The sequence below is a fragment of the Mesoplodon densirostris genome, chromosome 15 (assembly GCF_025265405.1).
Source record: "Mesoplodon densirostris isolate mMesDen1 chromosome 15, mMesDen1 primary haplotype, whole genome shotgun sequence".
In the NCBI taxonomy this organism is placed as follows: Eukaryota; Metazoa; Chordata; class Mammalia; order Artiodactyla; family Ziphiidae; genus Mesoplodon; species Mesoplodon densirostris.
Window position 1 is genome coordinate 15,562,100 of NC_082675.1, and position 24,095 is coordinate 15,586,194.

Below are 24,095 nucleotides of genomic sequence, written 5' to 3' on the forward strand. Positions count from 1 at the left end.
GCTACAATGGTATTTATCATCTACTGTGTGCCAGGCACCACATTAAGTGATTTACATACATTGGCTCATACAACACTTGCAAAGAGACACCACTGAGTCCATTTTACAGATAGAAAAATTGATGTTTATAAAGGTTCATTGGCTCTCCCCAGGACTGAATCAGAACCAGTAAGAAGTAGGGCTTCTTTAAACACAGTCCTGATTGACTCTAAATCACCCCCTACCGTCTTCTTCCTCCTCCCCATCCTTCTTCACTGAACCCTTAATAAATATAGAACCTTCATCCTGTTTCAGGCACAGTGCTAACTGCTTTCCACATGTTGGTACTTAACACAGTATTACCTAACTTAATCCTCAGCTCAATCATTAGCCCCATTTTATACCAAGAAACTGAAGCAGAGAGAGGTTAGGTATTAGCCCAAAGTCACAAACAATGAGCCAGTATTCAAATCCCAGATGTCAGAGATATACATACACCATACATGTATTACACCACACACACATACACCCTACCTTAAGCTACACCAGATAAGCCACTGTCCATTCCCTGATTTAAGACCTTCTCAAGAGACATTATATCAAAACTACATCTGAAGCTGGTCTAGTTTCTCTTCTCACTCTAGTAAGTGAAACATCTATATTGCACTAGGGACAGACATGGACACACACACCCTCTCAACATCCAACTTTCCAGGAATCATTTTTTTAATAGTCAGGAACTTGCATGAACTAGCAAAAGGATATGAAGCCAGCAGCAAAAATGGAAAATAGTGGCAATGATTCTATCTGTACTGGGGCAGCCCGGCAGCCTGTTGAAATGATGTCCTCAATGAACATGCCTCCACATTGTGTAGTCCCTCCCACATTAACTCTGGGTTTAGCATGTGACTTTCTTTCACCAATGGGAAGTCAATAAATATGACACAAACAGAGGTTTGATAAATGCTTGCCTATTGGGACTTACCCTCTGGAGTGTTTCTACCACTATGTTAGAAATCCAGTCTACTTACATGGAAGAAAACTAAGGCTCCCAGCTAAGAGCCCAGATAATCAACAGATAGGTGAGTGAGACCATCTTATACTATACAGCTATCAAGCCTCCAGATGACTGTAGCCACATGAGTGACCCCAGGCAAGACCTACAGAAGTACCACCAAACTGATTCTAGCCCAAATTGCAGAATTACAAGTAAATAAATGGTTGTGTGTTAATCCACTAACTTTGGGACTGATATGTTTTGCAGCAATAGCTAACTGATACTGGTAGTGTGCCATATCTTCTGCTTGCCCCTCCACATCTACTACCCACCCTTTTCTACTCTGTGGAAGGCTGACTTGTATATATTACTTCAATCAACTCCCTTGTCCTCTGGCTTCCATTCTGATTTTCCCCATGGAGAGCACTAGGGGAGACTGGATGGAGGTAGGAGAGTGAGGTCAGGGCTCCCTTTCTGCAGTGTTGTCATGGGCTGGCTGCCTCCCTTGACAAAGGTCACATCTCTGGTCAGAAGGCCCTGTCCTATAACTACATCTCCAGCTCTCACATGATTCTGGTAATTCTATTTATCTCCCCCTTCAGAACTAGGGGTGGTAACATTTCCCCATTATTGTTAGCCCCAGGGTACTTCACTAACCACGGTTGGTTTTCCTTAATCCTGCTCATGCTTTGTTCCTCTTAAAAACTGTCCTCAAATTACACAGTTTGAATTGCCATCTGTTTCCTGCTGGGATCCTGATTGACACTGGCAGTGTCAACAGCACATATTTTTCATGGAGACAGAATACAACAGCAGCAACAAACCAGAAGCCCTCGTTCCTCAGAAAAGTTGGGGAGATGTCAGCAGAGATTTGGCCAAAGCTATGGTTCAAGACCACAGACAGCGGCACATGTACTTTACTCCCCATTTTAGTAAATATATGGATGTGTGTGTGGGTGTGTGTGTGTGTGTGTGTGTGTGTGTGTGTATGAAACCAGTAACTGATGCACTTCCTAAAAGTTGGGATCCACCATCCCCTTATGATGTGACTCATGCTTTTCTCCCTGAGGTTCATGCAGCAGAAGCTACCAGGATGGTACGGTGTTGAGAAGCCTTTTTCATCCCCTGAAATGTTCCTGCTCCTCCACTTAACAAGTCAAAACTCCCAGTTCAACCCTCACCATCCCATAATGCCTTCTATAGTCACCTGAGCCCTCTTCTCTGAAATTTTAATGTACTTGGAATTCAGAAACTCAGGGCTTAGCTTCCCATAGTTCACAGAAATCTTCATCCACAAGACTGAAAATTCCATGGAGGAATGGAACTTCTCCTGTTATCAGCACTTCAATTTTCTTTTTTTTTTCTTTTTTTTTTTTTTTTTGCGGTACACAGGCCTCTCACTGTTGTGGCCTCTCCCATTGCGGAGCACAGGCTCTGGATGCGCAGGCTCAGCGGCCATGGCTCACGGGCCCAGCCGCTCCGCGGCATGTGGGATCCTCCCAGACTGGGGCATGAACCGGTGTCCCCTGCATCGGCAGGCAGACTCTCAACCACTGCGCCACCAGGGAAGCCCAGCACTTCAATTTTCTTTTAGTGAACCATCCTCTTCCTATCTTACCCATGGGGTTCTGATGGAGCTGACCTCAACTACCAGCTACAGGGCACTCACATGACCCTGGTATGGGCAATCAGCATATTCCCCTCTTCTGGTTCAAAGTTGTATTAGTTACCCAATACAAGACAATTAGACTCAATTCTGCAACTTTTTTGTAATATCTTAGGAAGGAGATTCTCTGTTTTTTTTCCTTACTGGGCTGAAGATGGGAAAATACAAACTTGGACTTGGTGAGGTTCGACCAGGTGGAGAAAGCCTTCCTGATAGTGAGGCTAACCCAAAGGAAAGCAGAATTAAGAGATGGTTAGAACTCAGTCCTAGAGCCACAGGATCCAGTCATGCCTCAGCTGTGATTTGGACTCTTTGATTATATTGGCCAGTAGATGTCCCTTTGTATCACTTGAATTAGTTTGAGTTAGGTTTGCCATCAGTATTAAATAAGTTTTTTTTACAGAAACACATAAAACATGGATATGCATGGATTGGTTGATGCAGTGTGACCAGAAACTTGCAGGAACCTAACCCTGTATTTCCCCTGGGAGCAATGGTTGAGTATTTGCTAATTCAGTGATCATGGTGCTTCAAAGAACATAACTACCACAAATACTGATCATCAACTCTCTCTCTCTCTCCCCCTATATATGTATAGATATGTATATATTGATATATACATACACATACATATATACAAGTTATGTGTATATATAAAATAAATAATGTATACATAATATGTAATGATGTTATATATCATATATACATACATATGTATTATATGTAAATATATGTAAAATACTAGACTAATCAGCAAGCACTCCTACATTTCCACTTTTCCTCTTACAATAAGGACTATTAAGTGGGACAAATGCTTAGTACTTTGGTCTGCTTTCTATTTTATTTTTCAAGTGTGGTAGAGGCAAAGGGCAGATAATAAGATAATTGATACAAAGAGGTAATTAGGGAGGGAAAGTGCCAAGGAGATACAAAGTACTGTCATTATGGCTTGTTTCCTGGCCAATTTCTCCCATGCAAAACCAAAGGTGCATTTCAAACCCCATTCCTACACCATCATCTTCCTGGGGCAGAATGAGGTGAAGCAGAAGAATGGAAACCAGCCAGGAGTGAACAAATTGACTTGGGGATTCACTGGGGATGGAAAACTTGCAGGAATCATCTAGTACACAGTCCTTCTGGAGCCTAATCAGATAACAAACCAGGGCTTGGAGCAAATGGGTTGATAAGTATATTTTCAATCTCTAGCATCCGCAGAGCATGCTCAGAGGCGGAAGGTTTGCAGTGAGCCAGGGGTAGTTGCAAGTGGTTCCTCTCCAGCCAGCCTGCCAGCTCAGTTTCTGCAATAAAATGGGTCACTGATGAGGGCTGATGTGAGGGAGTAGGATGGTCCTCATCTTTCAAAGCTGAGGACAAGTGAGGATTGAGTCCCCTTGGCCCTGATTTCCAGCTCCTTCTTCAGGAAAGTAAGGAAAACTTGAAGGTCATTTCTCTCTAAAAGAGGAGTTAAAGCTTTGCAGTTATTTCCGAGTTTTTGGTCTGGTTTTTGCATGGCCAAGCGGCAAGGAAAATCAAGAAAGGAAATGACAGTGTCCCCAACAAGCCTTCATGGGACCTGGGGACAGAGAAACCCTGAGTGAAAAACCAAGCTCTTGTGACTTAGAACTGAAGCCAGCAGGAGGCATTGTGTTAAGGGTCTGGATTTAGAGGCAAGAGGAAAGAAGGTGATGTTCAACTCCTACCACTGACATTTCATCTGGTGCTTCAGAACCTCTCCTCAATAATCACCTCTCCTAGGAAACCAACCTGTGTTCAGTTTAGGGACTCACTGGATATGAAGTATTTAAATCTAGACACTTCACTAGGGCTGGTCCTGGCTCTATCCCTTGCTAGCCTGGGACCTTGGGCAAGTTCCTTGGCCCCTCACTTTCCTTGTCCAGAAAATAGGGCTTATCATGGTACCTTCTACTCACGACCGATGGAAGAACTGGTTGAAATCAGACACGCAGTGCTCCCAGCACAGTGCTGGCCCACATTAAATGCTCGGTAACTGGCAGCTCTCATCCCAGAATCATGATAATTCTAATACAAAGTCCTCATTGCCAACCACAGCCTGTAAGGTTTGAACTTACACTCATGTCCTTTTGTTTTTTCTTTCTTCTGCACCTTGTGCTGGCCCTTCCTCTCCCAGGTACAGTAATCTCCATACTGAGGAGCCTCAGTGATCTTTTAGAAAGCTCGGGGTGGGGGTGAGCATTCTGTGGCCCTAGATCCCCAAGATGATGAGGGCGGCTGATGGGGCAACCAGAAGGAAATGGTCAAGAACTGTCAAAAGGCACTGATACAACCCGGGAGACCCTCATCAACTCTCCTATCTGCATAGCACTTTAACACACTGCAAAGATTTCACAATAGCATCCCTCTTAAGCGTCACCATTTCCTTACAAGTCACATAAGATGGGAGTTTTAGGGCCCACTTTAAAGATGCCAAAAATGAGGACACATAAGGTTAAGATGACTCACCAAAGGCACATCAGTGGTAAACAGAGGGATTGCCTTAGAACAAAGTGTCACATCCCTGGCTGCACCCTAGAATCATGGTGGGGGACGAGAGGAATTAATAATGCTAATTCTAGAATCCCAACCAAACCAACTAAAGAAGATGCTCATGGTGGGTACCCACATCATACTTTCTGAAAGTCCACCTGGTGATTATAATGTGCAGCTGGGGCTGAGAACCACCAGCTTAGAACCATGTGCCCCAATCCACATTCTCTCCAGGCTCCCTCTCCTCCGGCCAGGGCACCTTCAACTGGAATGTACATCAGAGTCACCTGGAGGGTTCAGGAAAGGAGACTGATGCCCACTTCCCAGCCCCAGAGTTTCTGATTCAGGAAGCCTGGGACAGAGCCCCAAAAGTTGCATTTCTAAGTTCCAGGTGATGTTATGCTGCTGGTCTAGGGGCCACACACACTCTGGGGGCCACCCCTGTGTGCAGTGCTAGAAAAACGGAACCCAGGAGACCAAATTTCCTGGTCCATGGTTTCCCTTCTGCCAACAGCATTCTCTTTGTTCTGGGTCAGAGCAAGTGTTACCAGAAACCAAGGAAGGCCAAGGGGGAGGCTGAATACGTTGGGGCTTTTTCTTCTCTTATTTCTCTCCTTTTAAAAATAATCCACCAATTAAGAGACTGTCACTGAGCATTTGCTGCTTGTTCTTCCACACACGGCCCAAACCCTTCTCCTGCAATGCAGGGCTTCTTAAATATTGAATAAGTCTGCTGCTCCACCAATTGCCACAGCCAGGGCTGAGGTAATGTCGATGTCGACAAAGGCTTAATACGACTAATCAGGTTACAAAGCTCAGGCTGCTGAGCTGGTTTTATAAAAGACCTTCACTTTCTTCCCCATCACCAAAATCTCCGGTGCCTCAGCACCTTCCCCGACTGTCCCCCACCCCTTTCAAGATATGGGGATTGTTTTTTCTTTTACTGCTTTTGCTGTTTAATGAACCATAGGATGAGTTAGAGCAGCCTGGGGAGTGGGTCAGGTTTCGAACAAGAGCAAGGAGCATTAGCTTGACAGTGTCAGTGCTTATTTATCTAACAAATACTACTTATTGAGCACTTACTGTGTGTCGACACTGTGGGATACAGTGTATTGAGCTTACTGTCATAAATAAAACACTCAAATACTCCTGTGCTGGTGGAACTGACATTCTAGTGAGGGGAGATAGACAACAAATGAAATAAATAAGTAAAATCATGTGTCACATGGTGCTAAGTGCTAGGGAAAAAAATAAAATAAAGAAGGAAGAAGTAGAATTCTGGAGGGGGTGCAATTTTAAATAAGATGATCCGAAAAGGCCTCACTGTGAAAGTGATGTTTAAGTAAAGTCCAAAAGGAAGTGAGGTAGTGGGCAGAGAGTGGAAAGGATTAAGAGTACCCTCTCTAGAATGTTGAGCTCTGAGATTTCATCATCATCATCACCACCATCAAAATAAAAATAACTAATGTTTATTGAGCACCTCTCATGCCTGTTCCAAGCAGAGACTATATATATTGACTTGTTAAATTCCCAAGACAACCCCAGGAGGTAGATGTTATTGTCATCCACATTTTCCAGATGAGGAAACTGAGGTACAGGGAGATTTAGTAACTTGCTCAGTCACACAGCAGCAGAGCTGGGATTCAAACCTAGGCAGACTGGCAACTATCCCTCCCTCCTCCCTCCACTCTCACCACCCTCATTTTCAGGAAGGGACCCTACACCATGGTTAATTGCAGAACATAATCTCTCCCTGGTTGGGGTCCCACTGTCTTCCTCCTTTCTAGGGAGTCAGTGCTGTAAAGAGGGTGGGGTGCAGGGGGATTGGCCAATACACGAAACTCCTTCTGAGTCAGTTTAGAGTATTTCCACCCCTGATTGTGAATCCTGTGCTGCAACTAGGAAGCCCTTTTCAAAACAGATCAGATCAGGTTATCCTTTTGCTTGTGAAACCACATTGCTCTTGGGATAAAGACAAGTTGCCATACCATGGCCCTGCAGGTACTATCAACCTCATCTCACACTGCGCTCCCCCCAAACCTGTGCTCCAGCCATGCTGGCCTTCTTTGATCCTGGAATACCACCATCTCAGGGCCTTGGCACATGCTATTCTCACTTCCATGAATGTTCTTTTCTCCTCTTTTTACTTGGTTAACTCCTATTCATCCTTCAGCTCCCAGGTCAAATGTCACTTCCTCAGGGAAGCCCTCCCAGATTACATCAGATTTCTTTGTCACATGCTCTCACAGACCTGTGTTCCTCTCTTTAGAACCCTTGCCTCAGGTTCTAATTATACATCCATCTGTATCATTACTGATTTATGTCTACCTCCTTGAGGGAAGGTACCAACTCTAAATTGTTTTCTACTATATCCCAACAGTGAGCACAGTGCCTGACAAATACTACTAATGACCAGATAGAAGATAAGGATCCCCCAACCAAATATCCCTCAGAAAACAGAAATCCACCTTCTATCTAGGTCCTTAAAATATTTTTTTACACTGTCAAGTGTCTCTCACTATCTCTCTCAATTTAGTTTTTTGAATAACAGAATAGTTTACGTAAATTCTTTCTAAACTTTTCATCCATCAGGCTCGGCTCCAAATGGTATCTCTTCCTTTTCCCATTTTTCAACAAAAGGTTTTTGCAGTAGATGACTTTTATTAAAGTTATAAAACTTTCCTTACTTTTCTGGTTTGTTGATTATTTTTAAAATATGTGTCAGTGGCAGAAAAAATAGTTTTTATGGATTAATTGATTATTTTATATAATATGTGATTTAAAGTATGTTTGTATAATATGATTGATGACTCAAATACTATAAATGGACATTTGACCATTTCACCTACATCCTTAATAGGTTTTGTTTTCTTTCTTTCAGCTCCTAACAGATTATTTTTTAAAGTCTGGCTAACCATTTTGTGCAAGTTAGGAGGGACTGATTTTACTGGGAAAATGTGGAAATTGAAGGTCAACTTTGTATTTGGGGCCATCTGACCTACATGGTAGTAGATAGTCAATAAATATCTATCAACTGAATAGTGATGACTGTATGCTGAATGAATAAAATGATTGTATGTTGACTGAGGGGACCCCTAACTTCAAAGCAGAGGAGACTAGACATTCTTTTCTGAATTATCCCACTAACAAAAATGAACTCAGATTTATAGCTTCATGCAATCACCTCCTAATGTGCACTTAACTCTTACGGATCATGTTCTGTCTTAGGATTTTTATCTCTTCAGTTTGGCTCCAGAAGGTAAAATGATCAGGAGCGACAGGAGTCAGATAGAAGTTAACACCAGGAAGGACAATCATGCTGATCAGACCTGTCCAGCAATGTGTGGAATGACTTTGTAGGTGCTGAGCCAACCACCATGGAGGCATTCAAGCCCATTGGCCTAGGAGTGATGAAGAGGATTCACCCACGGGAAAGAGCAGCGTTCCTCCCAGAATGACCCATGGACCGGCTGCAACCAAATTGGTCAGGAAACTCTTTACCCTGCAGGTTCCTGGGTACAACTCCGAACCTTCTGAATCAGAATTTCTAAGGATGGGCCTTGAGAATTAAAAAAATACCCCAGGAGATTCTTGAATATGGTAAAATTTGATAACCCCCGAAGTTAACGACTAGGCAAAATTAGCTCCCAGACATTTGGATTTCTCAAGTGAGTAAAATTCTCTTCCAAATTTTAGGGGAGCCCTCCCTAGGGTTGTCAACTTTTGTTGTTGTTACTTTCCAAGGAAGGGCACTAAAATATTTTTTTAAAGAAAGAAACTACCATCAACTATTGCCAATGTTTCTTTCTTTCTTTCTTTTTTTTTTTTTTTTTTTTGCGGTACGTGGGCCTCTCACTGTTGTGGCCTCTCCCGTTGCGGAGCACAGGCTCCGCAGGCTCAGCGGCCATGGCTCACAGGCCCAGCCGCTCTGCGGCATGTGGGATCTTTCCAGACCGGGGCACGAACCCGTGTCCCCTGCATCAGCAGGCGGACTCTCAACCACTGCGCCACCAGGGAAGCCCGCCAATGTTTCATTTTTAAAGAACATATTTTAACATTAAATGAGCAGAAAAGACAATGTCAGACTAAAGGAAAATCCGTTCTCGGAAATTTTAGTTGGCAATATTTTGCCTATCTGTAAAGGCCTGATTTTTCTTCTTTCATCAAGGCCAGTGGGAACTTTATAACAGGCCAGATCCATGTTTGGAAACCACTAGCATAAGCAAGTGATCTCCAAGAGCCTTCTTGAACTAGGCAGATCCAAAGATCTTAGAACGAGTTTGTATCCACTACTATGAAATAACAACAGTGGTGACGATAGGGTCCTGGGATCTCTGCCCATATGAACCAATTTGATCCTTATGAGAACCCTATAAAATACATGTTGTTGTTAACAGCATCCCCATTTTATAGTTGGAAAAAACCCCTGAGGTACAGGGAGCTTTGGTAGCTGGCCAAGTCTGTACAGTTAGAAAGGGATGAAGTGCAGATTTGAACCCAAGGAGTCTTAGCTCTCATTGCTGAGCCCCTTACTGCTGGGCTATCCCACAAGCAAGCCAGGTTTTACAAATGCCTGGTACACACACACCCCTGGCTTGAGCCAACCAGCTGGTGGTGCTGAAGTACAAAGAGCCCAGAGGCTTGCTCATGGCACATGCAGGGGGGTGAAGACAGAAGCCGAGGGAGAGGGAGATCCCCAACTTCCCCCAAAGCATGAGGAGTAGCCTGCAGAACCCTATATGTTTACCCTGGGGCTCCCAGCTCCCCATGGGAATCAGTCACCTGCCGGTAGCCAGGTATTCTGTGACTTGGAGCACCCACCTGGAAGCGCTCACAGCCCCAGCTGCTGGGGCCCCACCAGGAAGGATGCTGAGGGCACAATTTTAACCGTTTGCTTTTTCCAGCATTTCGTCACATTCTGTTGGTTTTAGGCTTTGTCGCTGCCTTTTCCTCTGGGGAGTGGGGAATGGTGCACGTTAACTGGGTGGGAAGGGAATTTGCAGACCTCACTGAAAGGCCCCTCCCTCTGAACACACTGTTGGTCTTGCCTCTTAGCCCACTGGCCCCTCTCCACATCCCCAGAATCACAACCGCTGAACGAACCACTGCCAAGAAGGGTCCCATCCCCTGGTGAGGGCCCTGGTTCCTCCTTCTCCCCCATATCTGACCTGACTGAGCTACTGCCGAAGCCCCCCACCCCAGACCTTACCACCGTCTTTCTTCTACCACTTGGCCCAGGAGCCATCGTTGCTCCCCATCACCGGCCTCCTGGCTTCCACCCCACCTCCTGCAGTCCTTTCTCCACTCAGAAACCGAAGTGATCATTACCAAAATTGTAAATTAGGTCATGTCACTCTCCCGATTACACCCCCCTTCCCAGTGAAATAAAATCCAGACTCCCTGCCTACCCTGGCAGGTCCTGCAGTCCCCAGGGCCCTCCGACCTCATCCCCCTCACTTTGCCCTCACCCCACTACACTGGCCTTCTTGTTAGTCTCTCAAGACACCACAGTTGTCTCTGCCTTTGCACTTGCTGTTCCTCCAACCTGGATCCTTCTGGCTCCTTCTAGAAACTCCGCTCTCAATCCAAACGTTACCATCTCCCCTGGCCATCCTTTTTATAACTAAATAGTAATAACTAAATTATCTCTCTTCCCCCACCATTTATCACTCTCAATCATGTCATGCCATTTCCTTCATAGCACTTAACATGGTCTAGAACCATCTTATTTGTGTGTTTCCTTGTTTATTGCCTTTGTTCCCCACTAGACTGTAAGTTCTAGGAAGGCAGGGAACTGTCTCATTCACTGCTGAGTCCCCAGTGCCTGGCACGTGGTCATATACAATAAATATTTGAGAATGAATGAATGATGGAGTAAATAAATGAAAGGGAATGAGGTTGCAGAAAGCAGTGGTTCTCAAAGTGGGGTTCCTGGAGCAGCAGAATCCATATCACCTGGGAGTGATGTGTTAGACATGCAAATTCTTGGGCCCCACCCACTGAATCAGAAACTCTGTTTTAACAGCCCTCTAAGGGATTCTGACACAGGCTTAAGTTTGCAAATCTCTGTCATAGAACCACCTACAGTCTCTCACTGGATCCCCTCTTGTGACTAAGGAGTGCATAACTAACTAACTGGGTGGTCGGTCTTGTCGGGGGAGGAAGTAGGGAAGGAGGAAGGGGTCAGCCCTGTGCCCTTGACTGACAACTGGCCTCTGCATGCCCAGGTAGTCTTCAGGCCCCAGAGCCATGCAGAGCACACCAAGGCTGGGAAGGGCTTCGGAGACCACTGTGTCCCTCCCCAGAGCAGGAGGGCCGGCAATTTGCCCAGAAAGCCACACCTCTGGCCTTTTGAAAGCTCCACAGAATCCCAAGCATTTGATTTAGAAGTAAGATGACCACCTCGTCCTGGTCTGCCTGAGCCTCTCCCAGTTTGAACACAGAAAGTCCTGCCTGCCAAGAATCCCCTCAGTCCCAGGCTAACTGGGACAGCTGGTCATCCTACTTGGAGGCCTGACTTGGGGTCTTGGGACTCACAAATGCATTCCCTTCCCAAGTCACTTTGGTATATCTGCATGGACAAGACTAAAGATGGGATGGGGAAGGGCAGGGGTGAGGACAGGAAGATAAAAAGAGGTTGGGAGAAAATGCCAGTGGAAGGGAGACAGGAGAGGTCAGATGAGAGGGGAAAAGGGGGAGAAAAGATGAACCACAGGAAGAAAGAACGGGAATTTTTAAAGGATGGGAAAGATGGGGAAGGGGATGGGTTGGGGGTGTGAAAAGGGGAGAGAGAAAGACAGAGACAGACTTAGAGACACAGCGCTATGGTGACAGAGGAAAAACTGACAGGTAGAGGGGGAGGGGATGGGGACAGGCACAGGCTATGGGGCAGAATGGACCACACAGATGCCTTTTGGCAGCATCTCGCATGGAGGGCCTCCCAACAAACTTCAAGAAATCATCTCTCTTCTCAGCAGCCTTGGAATGCAGCCTCATCATCAATGGCTGGCACCAAACATGCTTACCGAATCTATTCTCTACTGAAAGCTGCTTCCATTCACAAGTTGCTGCTTGTCATGGTGTAGATGCATTACAAGAGGAAAGAAAGGAGAAAAAGGGAGAGAGAGAGAGGAAGGAAGGAAGGAAGGAAGTGAGGGAGGGAGGGAGGAAGGGAGGGAGGGAGGAAGGGAGGAAGGGAGGAAGGAAGGGAGGGAGGGAGGGAAGGAGGAAGGGAGGGAGTGAGGGAGGGGGGAAGGAGGAAGGGAGGAAGGGAGGGAGGAAGGGAGGGAGGGAGAGAGAGACAGAGAGAGACAGAGAGAGAGAAGAAAGAAAAAGGCAGCTGAATGCACTTAGAAGATTACATTAAGAGATGTGGAGAATTTTTTTTTCTTCCACTATGCAAATAAATCCTTCACAAACCAAACATCATAATGATGCTGTCATACGAATTTCCTCGTTGATTAATTGCAGAGGGGTGGGCAAAACCCCCAGCTTCTTGAGGCATGTTATCTTGCTCACTAGCTGGATTCCTAAGACAGAGTCTGACACAGCTCCATTGCAATGAGATTTAAGCGTGCATTATATGTCATTAAAACTAATGACAGCAAGACAATTACTCTGAAGAAACCACAGTGACATTGCATATGGCAGTCTGGTGCCTCGGCACTGCACAGTGGTGTCCTACATTTCCCTGGCCCAAATGGGAAGCTGTGTTGGGCTAAGAGGAACCAGGTCTGTTCCCTGGCCAGGCTGGAGGGCTGGCCCTTGACGCCTTGACAATGAGCCATCCTATAACCTGAATCCCTGGGTGCTGCCTGAGAAAGAAGCAGCCCCCTGGAGCACTCAGGTTAGCAGGGAATGGGGTCAAGCCTGGTAGGTCCAGCTCGTGCTCCCGTGCGAAACAGAGGGATCCAGTAGCAAAAAGTAAATGATGTGTGCTGAGGAGGCAACAGACCTCAGCCCCTCGGAGGATGATGAGGTTGGGGGACCTTGGCAAAAATTCTGAAGCTCACAACACACCCAGAACTGTTATAACTAACACCTGTAAAAGTGTTTTGCATTTCAAAAACTCCTTTATAGCACTGGAGGCTTAGGAAAACAGATCCCAGGGCCCTGCACTCAGAGTTTCTGATGGGACAGGTCCAGAATATAACCCAAGAATTTGCCTTTCTAACAAGTTCTCAGGTGATGCCGATACCGCGGGGGTGGGGTGGGGGGTGGGGGGGGAGGTGGCCAGGACCACAGTCTGAGAACCACTGAGTTAGATGAACCACCCAATTCGGGCAAATCAGTCTTGAGAATTGAGAGCTTTTTACAGCAGAATGTGAATCCAGCAGTGTTTGTCTTTCTTTGCCTTTTGCCCTCTCAGGTGAAATCTCAAGCTTAGTATGTGCAAACTCCACTCCCCTTTCCCAAAAAGCACTCCCCTCGGACTTCCCTGGTGGCACAGTAGTTGGGAGTCCGCCTGCCGATGTAGGGGACACAGGATCGTGCCCCGGTCCGGGAAGATCCCACATGCCGCGGAGCGGCTGGGTCCGTGAGCCATGGCCGCTGAGCCTGCGCGTCCGGAGCCTGCGCATGCGTCTGCAGCCTGTGCTCCGCAACGGGAGAGGCCACAACAGTGAGAGGCCCACGTACCGCAAAAAAAAAAAAAAAAAGGCACTCCCCTCACTTTTCAGAGAGGATTTTACAACTCCTCCTCACTGAAGTGTAAATGACTAATAGGCTGGATGCATTATTCCACCCAAAAGCATCTTTATCCAAGAGCAAAGCCTAAAGACAAAGGATGAAACTTTAATGATGGAATTTCACATATCAGTGAACTGAGTGTTTTAGGGCAACAAAGGAAGCCCTCTTTGTACCAACCCCCCCAAAAGATCACATTTTGTAGGCAGCCGCTTACTTTATCTAAGTCCCAAAGGGATTATGTCTTTGTCACCATTTTTTGCCAATGCCCACCATGGTACCAGGCATACTGTAAGTACTCCATAAATGTATAACACATGAATAAATGTCAATTAACACTCCTGACAGGAGGAAAGAGAGGCCAGTCCTTTGCCTGTAGCAGGTCTGAGATGAAAGCCAAGGCCTTTTAAACTCTTCACCAATGACTCATCATAATCAACGAAACAGTAACTAAGCACCTACTGTATGCAGCTCTCTTGCTGGACCATAGGCCAAAGGCACCTCCCCAAACTGACCAGTTCACTAGTCAATCCAGGTTTCATTCATTCATTCATTCATGCAAGTCATTGCTGAGCATTTGCTGTGTGCTAAATCTGACTCCAAAAAGGAAGACAGCACAGCCTTGGCCTGCAAGGATCTCACCTTGTAGCATCTCAGGAGCCGTATGCAGGAGCATCGTGGCAGGGAAAGCACCATAGCAGGGAAGGGAGGGAAAGCTCAGGTCTCCTAGGAAAAATCCTCGGGCTCCGAGCTGGTGAGTTGAGATGATTCAGCAAAAGCCTCCCAAGGATTTAGAGGAACGAAAGACTCAGAGTAGTCAGGAGGGCTTCTCCTCCTGAACTCCTTCCTCCAGGGCCTACCCACCACACTCACAACTGCCCTGTTTCCTCAGGGCCTCACAGGCTTAAAGAAAGGAGGTCATTATGCCCATTTCATGGGTGAATAAAATGAGGTCTGGGGACGCTCAGCAACTGCACAAAGACCACATACGGAATAAGTGGGACTGGAAGTCTACTGTCTCCAAGCCACGTCCTCTTTCTCCTGGGTCCCAGAGCTGTATGCCTGGCACAAAGGATTCACCTTCCTCTATCCTAGCCCAGTCTTACTTTGGTCGGGGTGATTTCACTGTTACCATCACCAACAGCATCCCCATCACTCACATTTGTTGGACACTTAACTCCTTGCCAGGCTCAGTACTAAGCACACTGCAAACATTAACTCAAAATTCTCACAGTTCCTTTACCATCCTTACTTTAAAGATGGAGAAACTGAAGCCCAGAGAGATGATATGACATAACTAGAAAGTGTTAGAACCAGGATCTAAACCCAAGAGATCTATTTCCAGAGCCCACACTCTTCACCACACTGCACCTGAGGAAAATGAGGCTGAGAGAGGTTTAGGGTCTTGCCTGATGTCACACAGCAAGGAAGCATTGGAGCCAGGTCTGGCTGCTCCCAGGGACCCACACTGCAGCCCCTGGAAGCTAAAAAGGCTGGTTAATGAAGCAGACAGGGGTGGGGAACAGGAAGGAGAGGGGGCTATTTCTGTGGTGCCTCCTTCACTCTCCCAGCACATCAAGGATCTCCATCCTGGGTGGCAGCTGAATAATTTAAGCTCATCGGCTCCAGCCCACCACTACTGGGTCCCAGATTTATTTTTATCCCAGGTTACAGCCACAGTGTTTAACAGAAATAAACCATGCTGTTCGCTTCTCATCGCCTTTACATCAACTCCGATTTGTCTGCATTCATGATCAGCTCCCCTCTTGAAGGCGATAAAGAACAGAAGACAGGTCCATATGTCATGGTGGTTTTTGTTAGAAAGTCACAAACTCTCTATGACCCACAGAGAGAGAGAGAAAGAAAGAGAGGGTTAAATAAAAGTAAATACGACAGCCTACAAATAAACCACCCTAACCAGAGCCACAGCCTTCGACAGGCAGCCAGGATGTGTACAGGCAGCAAGAAAAGAGAAAAGGCAGAGCAAGCTGGGGAGACTGACTTCCCAGGCCACCGTTTTGGACTGCAGAATCTGGCCGCTGCCTCCTTCCCACCAGCGAGAAAGGAGATGTCCACATTTGTCTCCACGGTTATGCTTCCTGATTACCAACGAGAATGGAGGGGAGCTGCTGAAAGTCCTCCCCCTGCACCCTGGCTGGGTGGGGGGAGTGGGGGCTGCTGGAGCCAGGAATGAGAGCATAATGCCTTGTCTTTTATGTTGCTGTGCATGACTTACTATGTGGTCTTGGGCAAGTTGCTTTCCCTCTCTGGGGCCCGTGAAGGGTCAGACTAGATCAGACGTTCCAAACTTGAGGTGCTCAGGTGGGCTATAGGGTATATGCATCTTTTCAGAGTGGAGGTTCTCAAAGGGGTCCTTGGTGTCTCCCTAGGATAAATCTCTATAGGGACTTCAAGTGCTGCCAAACCTGGATGTCTATGCAACTGAAGCTATAAACAAAGAAGACCCCTCTTCAGCTGAGCACAGGATTCTAGGAACCAAGCAAAGTTCTCAAAGGGTCGATCCCCATCCTGATTCACCCAAACAAAACCTCCTCAACAACACATATGATGAATTCCCAAACACAGTGCTAACCATTCCTAGAAGCGTGAGTGTGTGCACACACATGCACACTCATCACATAGTCATAGAACCTCAGAGCTGGAAGGGGCCTTGGGGTCACATAGACCAACTACCTCATTGCAAAGATGAAGAAACTGAGGCCCAGAAAGGGGAGGCAGAGCTGGGGCTGGAACCCAGGTCTCCTGATCCAAGTCCAAGGCTCTTTCCAGAAGACTCTGTTTCCCTTTCCCTGGTGCACCATAATGCACCAATTCAAATGTGATGGGGGAGGAGGGAGGGCAGCCTCTTAGATCTTAACCACCCCCAAGGAAGTAAGGCTGGGAGGCAGCAAGTAGATGTTCAAAAACACCCACGTGTGGACAGCCCCATCCCAGCTACCTCAGGTGGGCTGGCATGCACTGCATGGCTGAACCAGTTGTTATAATATATATGTATAACTGAATCACTTTGTTGTACACCTGAAACTCACACAGCACTGTAAGTCAACTATACTTATATATAGATATATAGATAAAAACAAAAATTCTACATATTATATACTTTATATATTCATATATATTCTACATATTATATATTAGAATATTAGATATATATTACATATTCTAATATATAATATTCTTCTATAATATATTTTATATATATATCTATTAATACCCCTGTGCTATATGGTTATATTGCACTGAGGCCCCTGTGGTTCCCTTGATACTCCCCTGTCCCCCTAAACCTCCCCATAATCCAGCTATTAAAGAGTTAACACTCAGCACAGCAGGGGACCCCTCAGATCCCCCACTCCAGGGCCCCAGCCACGGTCCAGTCTGACCAGTTAATGGAAAGTTCAATATTTTAAATATCACCCATGGACAGATCCGTGGCTCCTTATTTGAACCAAATTTCCCCACATTCATCATTCACATTAGGCTTCCCAGGGAGGAAACGAAGGCAACTTCCTCCTCAAGGTCACCCAACAAGGAAAGCCTAGGATTTTGAGGACCAAATCTTTGGTACTAACCACCAAGCATCCCTCCCCCTCTGCCTCACATATCTTTCCTGAGCAGTCATATGCCCCGGGATTTTAGTGTCCCCACCTGGCTCTGGGCCTGGAGAAAATGACTGAGTGGACTCTGCTTACGCTTGCCCGTCTCTGGGGCTGATATTTTATTCCTCCCACCTCCAAGACCAAGAACTGAAAGAGGAAATCCTTGGGGGCGCAGAACACTGAAGTGGCCCATGAGATAATAGCGAAGATGCTAAAAATAAGGACATTCATTTCCAGAAAGATAGATGTAATCAAAGCAGGGAGCAAAGAAGATCCCCTTTTGATGGGTCACAGATTAGCAGCAAAGGCATTTAAAATTAAATGTGAGTTTTGGATTCAGTTACAAGGGACCTCCCCTTCCCACTCACTAACAGGTTGGTGAGGCTTATTCCATCAGAATAAAGAAACTAGAGCAGGGTATGGTCTGCCCGGGAACAGATGAAGCAGGAGCCTGGAGCCTGGAGCCCTTCCCCAGAATCTGAACAAACATTGTTCCCTTCTTTCCCTACTCTGAGACAGATTCAAGGATAAAGTCCCCTGGGCTGGTGCACCCTCTATACAATCACTTACAGGTTATACCACCTGTGAAAATAAAACATTGTCTGCTCCCCTCTGGCCTGCCTGACCATTCCAAGCAAAATGTGGTCCTTTCATGTCTCCCAGTTCTCTCATTTCAGGAAGCTTAGAACAACCAAGCTTGCAAAAAACAAAAAACAAAAAACAAAAAAACACCACAATTAAATTATTCAGCTGTCCCTGGAAGATGGTACTCTCTGAGCCCAGTCCTATGCAAGACTCACTTGGTATGCCTAGGTTACCCTAGGCAAGGGTGAACCCTTCAGCCTTAGGTGACCGTTTCCCATCCAGAGTCAAAGTGCCCACCCACTAGATCAGAACACCCAGGGATCCCCCCATGCCAGGCTGGCCAGCTCCACAAAGGGTTAATTCACTCAGAGAACTGCCAGCTACTTCCAACAGCTTCTGCTGCAAGGGAGAGGACAAATTGGGCAGAAGCCACAATTTTGATCGCATTACCTAAAACATTAGCATATTTTACCCCCACCCTGGGCAGTGAGCAGAAATCTCATTTGGCTTTGGGGTGTTGCTTAGGCGATCAAACACTGCAGAATGTGGGCAAACAAACGTGGTCATTCCTCAACACCCCTCCCCTCCCACCAGCCCTCTATCCCACAAGCTCATGTACACATCTCACAACTGGGATTCCAATACCCCTAGCCCATTTGCACAGTTGAGAAGAATATCACTTACCGCGACACCAGAAGATTGCAGGGGGAAGGGGTGAGTCAAATTCTTGCCAACTCCTCTCTTCCCTGCCGGGTGGGAAAATGCTAACTCCGGATGACTTGGTTTGAAAGCTCAGCGGAGACGCCTGAAAGAAAATTGTTCATTTGACTCTCCTACTCTTCCCAAAATAAAATCGAAGCAACTGCACACACACGCACGCACACACACACACACACACACACACACCAACTACCCCTAAATCATGCAGGTCCATGATGAAAAGAAATACCACTGCCAGAAGAGGAGAAAACTCAGACCACTCAGTGGACAAGGCACACAGTGGCTCCCTCAGACTGCCCTCCACATGGATGAAGGTTTTTGCTCTGTGAATCAATCAATCTCTCTCTCTCTCTCTCCTCTCTCTCTTTCTCTCTCTCTTCCTCTTTCTCTCTGTTGTCCGCGTAGACGACTCCGCGCTGCTGGCAGTAGACGTATCAATTGCTTCCCCAGTGCCGGAATCAGTGGCAGCTGCCGCCACTGCTGCAAAACCCGGTGTGAGCAAGGGAGGGGGCAGCAGCTTCCAGGCGCAAGGGGAACCGAGCCTGCCTTCCACCCGTGGTTTAAGTGTGAGGTGCCTGGAGAAAAAGAGAGGTAGGAGGCCGCGAGGAGAGATTGGGCGCACCAGAGATCCTAGCTGGTCGAAACGGCAATCAGGAGATTGGCGATCAGCACCGCGGACAGCGCTAAAACGCGGCGGCGGATGGGATGGGCGGGAAGCGAACCCTTAGGCTGCGAAGTCAAGTTATTGGATGGTAAGAGCAGAAAAGGGGGAGAGTCCACGGGAGGTTGCCGGGGGGGGGCCAAGACTTCTCAACATCACACAGTGAAGTCAGTGACAGCCTACCTACCACACACTTGTTCTAATCTTGTTGCTCACTCTCGGAGCAAAGAAGCTGTAACTTCACAGCCCCTCTCCCACACACGCCCCCAGACCTTCACTGCTTATCTCTGCTCAGAAAAGAGTTTGACCCCAGTGTGGGAGCCTCAAAGTGGCTTCTCCCCCCACCCCACAAATCGGCCCAGTTGACCTGTCTTCACCCACATTGCTGCAGATTTCTGACCTATACCTCAGATGCCTCAGAATTCAGAGCAGGAAGATGAGGCTTAGGAAATGGAAATCTCTATGGGGCAGAATGGCTTAGTTGAAATAGCACTTGACAGGTTTCTGGAACCAAGTCTAGCCCCCATACAACCTTGGAAAAGTCACTGAACATCTCCAAGTCTTATCTGCAAAATGAGCATATGACTATCTGATTTTCCTCAAGACAGTAAGCAAGAAGTTAAAAAGCAACAGTAAGAACACCCAAGTTGTGGGTTGGTATAATCCCATGATCCATAACCTGTCCTGTGATTCAAATGTCTTGACAAAAGGAGAAAGGAATTGACAGCCAATCCAGAATGGTATGTGCCAGCCTCACCTTTCAGCTTATGGTTTGAGTGGGATGAAGTTGGGAGATTATAGAAGGTCTAAATCAGACAGTTGAGCCATAGCCAAAGACCTATCCCCAAAAGACCCAGATTCATCTTCTGAAGTGAAACCACTATATGGACAAGAAAATAAATTCATTAAAAGGAGAAATATACAAAGAGAAATTGATTCCCATGGCTTCCAGTGTTCCAGATCTCAAGGGTCTTATTCCTGCTTATTGTGAGGAAAGGGCAGGAAATCTCAAATAGGCCAAGATCTGTTTAGAACTTCTCTGCAAAGTAAATAAGAACCCTCTTTACTGGGAACCCTCCTCTGAATGGTCCCACTTAGATGGCCCAGGGTGAGCCACCACATTTGTCACTTAATCCCCCTCCCCACCTTGAAAAGTAGAACTTAAAATGTCAGGATCTTAGAGACCATTTAGAGCTTCACTTTATAGATGATCATGATGACGGTGGTGGTGATGGTCTGGTGGTGATGCTGTTGGTAGTGATGATGATGACAGCTATCATTTATCGAGAATCAACTACACACCAGCCCTTCTGCTAGGAACTTTACATGTGTCATCTCCTTTAATCCTCACCATGACCTTTTGAGGGAACTATGATTATCTCCACTTTACAGATGAGGAAACTGAGACTCAAGAAATTAATTATCTTGCATAAGTTTATACAGTAAGTGGCAGACACAGGATTGAAACCCAGGGTTGTATGATTCCAAAGCCCATGCTTCAGAATGTCTCTCTGAGTCAAGTTCAAATGCATTCTACAATTTTTTGGCAGGACTTCATTGAATCTTTTATAGGAAGATCCTCTGACATAGGTTCAATGCCCTCATTGTACACATGGAGAAACTGGGGACCAGAGAGGGACAGTGACTTGCCCATAGCCAAAGAGCTAGAAAGTGGCAGAGTTGAGTCTAGAACTCAGGCTTTTCAGATGCCAGGTCCTGTGTTCCAGTGTCTAGAATAGTCAGGTATATGGTAGGCCCTCAATAAACATCTGAAGAGTGATTCAAGAAGCCCACACAGGATGCTGGTGGTGGACTCAGAATCCGATCAGTTCCAGGCCTTTTGGCGCCCAGTCCCGAGGAATCTCTAACCGTTCCTCACAGCTTCCCTGGCATTAGGCACGTGTTCTGGGGGGGTCTGTCATGAATTCAGATCGCCCTTAGGGAATGAAAATACCTACCACCTGCTCAATGTCTAGACACCCACCACCTGTATTCAGCATCTTACAGTTGCCACTTCCAGTCTTCACAGCTACGAGGTGGCTGCTATCACTGTCCCATTTTCAGTTGTTGAGACTGAGACTCAGACACTTGAAGGAAAGCCCTGAAACTCACACAGGCAAGGAGTGGCACAGGCAGGGATGCAAATCCTGGGTCTGTCTGACTCCAAGGCCTCTGTTTTTGCCACCCTGCTAGTTTTTTCCTCAGACTGCCTGCCCCCTCACTCCCCCCCCCACACACACCTGCACCCCCCACCCAAGAGGCCCCTGCTGGAGTGTAAATGAGGCCTGAGTTCCCCCCTCCCCCACCCCTGGTTTCAACCTGTACAGTTGTGCTTTTAAATGTTTTGCATACTGGGCAGCTGCCCAAGCCTTCACTGGAACAGAGCTTTGCAGCAAAATTAAAAAGTAATAATATGGTTGAAACCAGAGCTCTGCACTTACCCTGGTGACCATGCCATCTAGGAACCAGCTCTGCCTTCTCAGGGAATCTTGCCTCCAGCCTTCCCACCTCCCTGTTCACCATCTCCAAACCTCTCTTCTGTTCTGAGAGCTTCTGGAGAACTCTTCACTCAAAGAACCAGCTGCTGCTGTAAGCTCTGACAGCTCTGCCGCAGGGAGACGCCTGGAAACCAGACACCCCAAGGCTGAGCCCAACCAGGCTCTGGTCCTCTCAAGGATGGAGCACTGCAAAGGGATTTCTCAGTGCCTTGGATTCAGCAAGCTGCCCTGTCTGGTCCTTGCTCTGCTGAGGCCAGAGGCAGCCCATTAAGACTCTCCATCACCCCCAGAGTAGACAAGCAGTGACGATGGTGGTAATAACTATAACAAAACTACCCACTATGTTCTGGGTGACTTGTGTGTACCACGCTGTTATTTCATCCTCACAAGAATCCTATGTGTTAAGATGGTAATCGTTTTATTTCCATTTTACAAATGAGAAAACTGAGACTCAGTTGCCTAAAACAACTAGCCCATTAGTTCATAAGTGGTGGCACTGGGATGTGAACGAAGGTCCTCTAAGTTTATAACTATTATGCTATATGGCATCCTAGTTATAACTGCCTCTTCCATTTATTTTGGGTGCTTATGATTCACCAGGTGACATGTTTTATCACCCCAGCACTATTCATGACTTATAACAGTGAAATGAAGTTGTACTACATTATTTGCCTATCTTAGAGATGGGGAAATTAGACTCAAAGAGGCCAGGTGACGTGCCTAACGTAATACAGCTAGGAAGAGAGGGTAGAGCAGGGTGCAACTCTGCACAGTTTATCTCAGGGCCCACGTGCTCTACTGACTCCCAAAGAAATGGTGCTGAATTTGCCCAGAAAGAAAGAATGTTCCCATTTCACTTGGCAAGTGGGGTAGACTAGTGGCCCCCAAAGGTGTCCACAACCTCATCCTCAGAAGTGGTGAACGTGTTACCTTACATGGCAAACAGCACTTTACAGGTATGATTAAGTTAAGGATCTTGAGATAAAGAGATTACCCTGAGTTATCTGGGTGGGCCCAACGTAATCACAAAAATTCTTATAAGGGGACAGGGAGGCCGGAGGGTCAGAGAGGAGCAGTGATAACGGAGTGTAGGATTGGGAGAGAGAACCTATGTTATTGGCCTTGAAGATGGAGGAAGGGGCCACAAGCCAAGGAATGAGGGAAGCCTCTAAAAGCTAGTAAAGGTAAGGAAACAGATTCTCCTTTAGAGCCTCCAGAAGGAGCACAGCCCTGCCAGCACCTTGATTTTAGGACTTCTGCCCCCCAAAACTGTAAGATAATAAATCCGTGTTGTTGCAAGCCCCTAAGTTTGTTGTTATTTGTTACAGAAGCCATAGGAAACCAACAGCAAGCTTGCCGGAGGACCCTACAAAGAGAAGCTCATAGCACATCAATCTTAGTAGTCACGACTGAGCTCCCTTTTGGCCAGAGGGTCCAGTGCTTTAATCATAACACTGTCTGTTCTAAACGACATAGTGTACATGTGTGTGCATGTGTGTGCACGTGAACACACACCTGCACATGTGTGCACACAGAAGGAGGCCGTACAAGAGGAAAGATTCATGCTCAAAGCCTCAGCCTGACCGTCAAGCTCTGTCGCTGGATGGCACTGCCAGGGCACAACATGCTTTATTCACTTCCTTCTTCTCTTTAAGAGCCTCCAGGGAAATGTTATCATCAGGAACACAAAAGAGAAGAAATGTCACAGGGCAGCTTTCCAGGAGCACAACTCATCACAGGGGATCAGTCAAAGACAAAACAAGCAGATGGAGCAAAGACACAGGAGAGCAAGGAAAAGGAACAAAAGAGAATGAGCTAAAGAGGGAGAGAGCAAACTGCTGTGTCCCTGAGGTTGGCCTCTGTACCCCAACAGATCCCATCTCACCGGGAAAGGGGCAAGTCTTGGGAAAGCCCATTAGCCCCCTTAGGAGAAAACAGGGTAATTACAGAGAAGATGCTGCAGGACTTGGCGAAACAAGCTTTTACGATAAGTCAACAAGCATTATTTATTAATCAGTCAATTCAGTGTTATCAGGCAAGGTACTTCTAGGGGAAAGAAACTTGGACTTGCCTTCTGGTGCTCTGAGCTTGATCCTTGGCTCCCCCACTCACCAGCTGTGTGACCCTGGGCATGTCACTTGCATGTTCTGAACCTCAGTTTTGTCAACTGTGAAGTGGGACC

The 24,095-nt window shown here is 46.6% G+C and overlaps 1 protein-coding gene across 4 annotated transcripts in view; it reads right to left on the reverse strand.

The window, feature by feature from the left end:
• RPH3A (rabphilin 3A) overlaps nt 1-24,095 on the reverse strand; it is a 276,562-nt gene that overhangs the window by 81,142 nt on the left and 171,325 nt on the right. For 3 of the 4 annotated variants that reach the window (XM_060119652.1, XM_060119649.1, XM_060119650.1), the window contains one exon: nt 18,719-18,839. The exons of the other annotated variant lie outside the window; for it this stretch is intronic. The gene's annotated coding sequence lies outside the window, so the exon portion shown is untranslated. The remainder of the gene's footprint in view (nt 1-18,718; nt 18,840-24,095) is intronic. 4 annotated transcript variants of the gene reach the window in all.